Source organism: Phaethon aethereus (genome assembly GCF_964289735.1).
Source record: "Phaethon aethereus genome assembly, chromosome: 9".
In the NCBI taxonomy this organism is placed as follows: Eukaryota; Metazoa; Chordata; class Aves; order Phaethontiformes; family Phaethontidae; genus Phaethon; species Phaethon aethereus.
In genome coordinates this window covers 6094878-6101647 of record NC_138585.1, presented here as the reverse complement: position 1 = coordinate 6101647, position 6770 = coordinate 6094878, and positions in this window count along the sequence as shown.

Sequence of the window (6770 nt, the reverse complement as noted above, 5' to 3'; positions counted from 1 at the left end):
AAGGCAGTACAAAAGAGCAGGTAAGTGGCAGGCCCTTTGCTTCTGGTGTTACTCACAGGACATGTGTTTACACCTGTAAAAAAACCAACACCCCCCCCACCAACCCCCCCAAAACCCAACAAACAACAACAAAAAAACCCAAAACAACCCAGAACTGTTTTCAGCACTGGTTTAACCAAAACAAACAGGTGCTGTGGCATGACTGTGATTTCTGTGTAGTACAGAGTGGGGAAACCAGTAGGGAGACGGTCCTCAAGCACCTGCCGCAGCTGGGGAGCTGTTATACCATCAGCCTTAGAGGGCCCTACTACTAACTAGACAAAAGGAGACAAATCTGAGGATGGATTAGAATTTCCTGGTATTCCAGGATTTGTCAAGGTGTGTTTCCTTCTGTAGTCTGTGTATTAATACAATAAGACAAAATATAGTGCACTTATTACCCTCTGTAGATTGTTATAATGGTCTAAGTGTAAATTGCTTGTGTTGCTGTTGCACTGTCAACTTCAAAAATTCTATGTCTCTCCAAGAAAATACTGGCTGTACTTTTTTTTTTTTAAGTGTATTTGGCCATTGCTTGTCTGAGGTAAGGTCTACTGCTTTCCCTTCTGCTGTCAGCAGCTGATTCCGTTTGAAATTTCCTGTGCCTTTTTGCATAGGAAAGAAAAACCAAGCCTAGAAACCAGAAAACCCAGGAACCCAATCATACAAGTGCTGGATAAATTGAGCAAATATGTTTCTCTAGGTGGCTTTAATCTTTAATTTTCTTAGCTGCAGGAAGCAGAAGAAGGGTTGGGTGCCCTGTGCTTACTCCTGCTCCGACGTAGATGCGCGCTGGGACTGGAGCGGCTCAGTTCTGCGGAGTCCTGGCGAGACAGACTCAGTTTTCTCAACTTCCCAGGTAAGAGCCACATCCGTGGAGCGGGTTGTACACAGGCATTTGTACTAATGATTTAATCTGAACCATCTGTCTGTTCTGTACACTGTGACTTGTGTTCCTGCTGACTGCATCTCTCCAGCTTTTTAGTTGTTGGGAGCATATAGAAAATTACTGGAACATACAAAGACTGAAGCTGATACATAAATTGGGCTCAGTGCTTTTCTTGTGCTTGTGTTAATAAACTTCTCTCACCTCCCTCAACTGCCAGTTTGAATTTTGGATACTGACAAATCTGTCTTTCCATATTGTGGAAAACTGCTTTTTCATGGTTCGGTTGCATTTCTAAATTGGGTAAAACTAGAGCTTTATGATGAAAATGCTTAATTAGATTGCAGACTAACTTCTTTGAGCTAAGCAATTAGGAGTGGCAATAGCTGCAATGCAGAGGTACTGTTGCATCGAGAGTCCTGAAATATGTATTTTGTTTCTGCGGCAACACAGAATTCTAAGAAATAAAATAACATCTTGTTATTTTTGTCTTGACACAACAGAACACATGTAATTTTCTATATAACCAATATATTTTAGTATCAGATGGTAGTTAAGTGAACTTTGTTGTCATCTTTTATCGTGCAATGTAATAACTATCTGCTAGAATTGTTTTTCTTCCTCTTCGGCCTAAATGAGCTTTTAATTTACTAAAAATAAAAATAAAATCCCTCCAGGAAATAATGGAATTGAAGAAAAAAATATGTGTCTGCATCAGGGCATGGAAAACCCCAGAATGACCTAAAACCAGTCTGGCTGCAAGACGATCTCTGGAGTGGCGTGGAAGGCTCGGTAACAACCCCAGCCCTCGAAGTGAGCTCCGCGAGCTCCGGGGCTGCTCCACCTGTGCCTTCAGGCCCTCGTACAGAGACCGGGTTACCAGCCTGGGGCCAAGAGCAGCGTCTGAAGTATTGCAATTTGTCCCTTTCAAAGAGCATATGGCGTGACGCGGTGCAGAAAGAAGTGACAATGTGAAGAATGCGGCGATTGGGAGTTATTTCCAGTGTCTATATGCAGTTGTCTTTGCAAGCCCCTCCTTTTTTTGTGTTCTGAAGAGCTGCTGCCTGCCTGGGAATAGTGAAGACTTTGTCCCAGCTACGCAGTGCAGGGCCGGAGGGGAGGGGAGGATGGGCAGGAGTGCCTTCTGTTCAGCTCTGATTTCTAGGAAGATGCATACCTCTTCCTGACCTCCACCTCCCCGCAGGCGCCTGAAGGCTGGAAGACTTTTGTTCACTGTTGCTTGCCTTGAAGTTCTCTTCTTTTTGCCGCCTTTCCTTTCGGAGACAAGTCCAATTATAAATATATATATATTAGAACTGTGGTGAAATTTGTATGTGCCAAAATCACAAGGCAGCAATGAAGGATTCCCCCCTATTGTAAAAAAAATAGGAAATTCTTCTTCCATTGTCTTTAGTTATGCGTATTCAAAAAGATGGTTACCAAGCTACTTCAAATGGAGGCTTCTAAAGCTTTGTATATAATCAGGCAGTGTGTTTAATATTCTTTTAATAATAATTATCTTTGCATTACATGGGCAGTGAATTTAAATGAGATCGACTATAAAGACCTGATTATGAAAGCGCTTACGCACAACATTGTTTTATTAGTCCTACCAGTCTGCCTAAGATCCCTTCCCTGGCTTTACTCTGCCATTATGAGGTGATGCTGAAGTCTTAAATTTAAAGGATAGAATTTTCAGGGATTTCTGGTTTGAGTTTTCGAGGAAAAGGTTTGTTTGATTTTGGGGGTTTTTTGGTTGTTTTGGGGGGTTTTTTGTTTGTTTTTTTTTAAGTTTGATAGTCTGTTAGCTAACTGATTAGCAAAATAAAGGTGCCTATATCCTAATCTGAGTAAACCGTTTACAGTCTTGAATGATTGAACCAGACTGCATGCTGTAAATGGTTTTACAGATTTCACTTACTGACAGGATTAGCTTGATGAAGTGATATATGACTGCCTTTGTCTTTAGTGTTCATAGGCCTGTGAAGTTTATGGTGTTAACTTTTACTCATTATGCTGACAACAGTGGCTTTACAGGTAGAGTCTTTTTTAATGTATTTGACAGGATCAAAGGGTCCAAATGCTCAGGAAGTTGTTGAAGAGTGACGCTGCCCATAGTGCCTTCCAAGGGGACAAACTGAAGTAATGCAGAGGAAGGTCGGGACATCTTGGCCACCGTAATGTAAATCCTCCGTGTCTGGATAAGCCGGCAGTAAATTAGGTCCAGGAAGCACAGCAATGCGATCTAATGTGTTTTAAGAAGTGTCTATAAATGGAGATGGTATTTATCACCTAGTTAATTAATACAGTCTAACTTGCTTGTTCAAGCATTTCCAAAGATGACTTTTAAAACTTTCAGCTATGAAGTTTGTTTTTCAATGGAAAAGAGGGTGTGTGAGAGAGAAATCTGTATTATTTGTTCTGCAGGAGCGTTCCCAGGGGTATGGATGCTAGCAGCCTTCCCAGGCTTTATCGACACACATAGCAGTGACTTGAAGCCAATTGCCAAAACTTACTGTGTGTGAGTAAATTGCTGTTATTAAATGTATCCACAGCCTTCCAAGCATTGTGTGTTGCCATACCTCTAAGCCTGTTAGATAAGACTAGGGTTGAACTGTGACACCTGTGCTATATATAGAAGATGACAGTTTGCTGCTCTGGAAACATTTGGGTTGTTGCACTGTGGTTTGTGACTTTCGTGAAAGAATTGGAGGAAGAAGATAATAACGCAGTTCCAAAGGGCACTGCCTCTTCTTTGAAATCGCTTCACACTACCTTTTTAAAAATAGTTTTACTAACAGCAAAACACAATTTCATCTGGGTGACACGTAGCAGTTCCCTGTCAGAGAGAGAATTTGAGAAAGAGATGAAGACTGTCCTGGTTTCAGCCAGGATAGAGCTGGTTTTCTTCACAGAAGCTAGCGTGAGGATATGTTTTGGATTTGGGATGAGAAACTGTTGATAAGGTGGTGATGTTTTGTGTTGTTGCTAAGCAGTCAAGGACAGTCCAGCTTCTCGTGCTGGCCTGCCAACAGGGAGGCTGGGGGTGCCTGGGGAGCTGGGGGGAACACAGCCAGGACAGCTGACCCAGGCTGGCCGAAGGGTTATTCCATACCATACGACGTCATGCCCAGTACATAAACTGGAGTTGGCCGGGGGGTGGGAATCGCTGCTCGGGGACGGGCTGTCGATCGCTGGGTGGTGAGCAATTGCTGTATTGGGCATCACTTGTTCTTGTACATTCCTTTGTTGGTATTATCATTGTTGTTATCATTGTTGTTTCCTTCTCTCTTGCTGTCCTATTAAACCGTGTTTATCTCAACCCACGAGTTTTTTCCCAATTCTCTCCCCCGTCCCACTGGGGGAGGGGGAGTGAGTGAGCGGCTGCGTGGTGCTTAGTTGCCGGCTGGGGCTAAACCACGACAGTCCTTTTTGGTGCCCAAGGTGGGGCGAAAGGCTTGAGATAATAACGGTTGCAGGTCACGATATCAGTTTATTTGATTTGCATCATGCTTTCATCTTTGCTGTACATGTTAAAAATGTGCTCTACACGGCAGCCGGGGAGAATGGCCCTACCTGGAGTCTCTGGCAGAAGGCACCAGGAGAGACTCGAGGTCGACCTCTAGGGTTTTGGAGTCGAGGATATAGGGGACCTGAGTCCTGCTATACTCCAACTGAAAAGGAGATATTGGCAGCATATGAAGGAGTTCAAAGTGGTTGGTACTGAAGCACAGCTCCTCCTGGCACTCCGGCTGCCGGTGCTGGGCTGGATGTTCACAGGGAGGGTCCCTTCTACGCATCATGCGACTGATGCTATGTGGAGCAAGTGGGTTGCACTGATTACACAGCGGGCTCAAATAGGAAACCCCAGTCGCCCAGCAATCTTGGAAGTGACCATGGACTGGCCAGGAGGCAAAGGTTTTGGAATATCACCAGAAGAGGAGGTGGCGCGTGCTGAAGAGGCTCCACCATATAATGAACTGCCAGAGAACGAAAGGCAATATGCCCTGTTTACTGATGGGTCCTGTCGTATTGTAGGCAAACATCGGAGGTGGAAAGCTGCTGTATGGAGCCCTATACGACGAGTTGCAGAAGCTGCTGAAGGACAAGGTGAATCAAGTCAGTTTGCAGAGGTGAAAGCCATCCAGCTGGCTTTAGATATTATTGAACGAGAAAAATGGCCAATACTCTATCTCTATACTGACTCATGGATGGTGGCAAATGCTCTATGGGGGTGGCTACAGCAATGGAAGCAGAGCAACTGGCAGTGCAGAGGCAAGCCCATCTGGGCTGCTGAATTGTGGCAAGATATTGCTGCCCGACTAGAGAATCTGGTCATAAAGCGTGTCACGTAGATGCTCGTGTACCCAAGAGTTGGGCCACCGAAGAACATCAAAACAACCATCAGGTGGATCAGGCTGCTAAGATTGAAGTGGCTCAGGTGGATCTGGACTGGCAACATAAGGGTGAATTATTTATAGCTTGATGGGCCCATGACACCTCAGGCCATCAGGGAAGAGATGCAGCATACTGATGGGCTCGGGATCGAGGGGTGGACCTGACCATGGACGCTATTGCACAGGTTATCCATGAATGTGAAACGTGTGCTGCGATCAAACAAGCCAAGCGGTTAAAGCCCCTCTGGTATGAAGGACGATGGTTGAAATATAAATATGGGGAGGCCTGGCAGATTGACTATATCACACTTCCACAAACTCGCCAAGGCAAGCGCTATGTGCTTACCATGGTGGAAGCAACCACCGGATGGCTGGAAACATACCCTGTGCCCCATGCCACCGCCCGGAACACTATCCTGGGCCTTGAAAAGCAAGTCTTATGGCGACATGGCACCCCCGAAAGAACTGAGTTGGACAATGGGACTCATTTCCGAAACAACCTCATAGACACCTGGGCCAAAGAGCACGGCATTGAGTGGGTGTATCATATCCCCTATCATGCACCAGCTTCCGGAAAAATTGAATGATACAACGGACTGTTAAAGACTACACTGAGAGCAATGGGTGACAGGACATTCAAACATTGGGATAAACATTTAGCAAAAGCCACCTGACTAGTCAACATTAGGGGATCTACTAATAGAGCTGGCCCTGCCCAGTCAAAACTTCTGCGTACTGTAGAAGGGGATAAAGTCCCTGTGGTGCATGTGAAAAATATGCTGGGAAAGACAGTCTGGGTTACTCCTGCCTCAGGCAAAGGCAAACCCGTTCATGGGATTGCCTTTGCCCAGGGACCCGGGTGCATTTGGTGGGTAATGCGGAAGGATGGGGAAGTCCGATGTGTACCTCAAGGAGACTTGATTTTGGGTGAAAATAGTCAATGATTTGAATTGTATTATGTTAATTGTTACACAATACAATATGACATTACTACTATGGCTGCTATCTACCATATCAATGGTATTACAGTAAGAATCACCCAGACTGATGAAGAATGAGCTTCACTGAAACCAAGCAACGTGCAGCGGTGATGGAACCAGAACTGGCTTCAGCAGCTTGCGCTCAACAACTTCCTTGAGATTGATATCTTTGACCTGTAGATCATGGACAGGGACCGTGCCAGATGGCAATCCAACACCACATACCATCTCCCCTGCCCTGAGAGACTGCTATGATGGATGAAGCCCAGTCATGGACTGAATGAACGCCACAGACACTTTAAAGTGATGGCCCATGGACTAAGAGAGTGGTATCTGTGTGTATATATTAAAAGGCAGGAAGAGTAATAATGAATAATTGGAATGTATTGAAAAGCATAGGACCTGGGCATGACGCAAATGGTATGGAATAAGGGGTGGATACTGTCCTAGTTTCAGCCAGGATAGAGC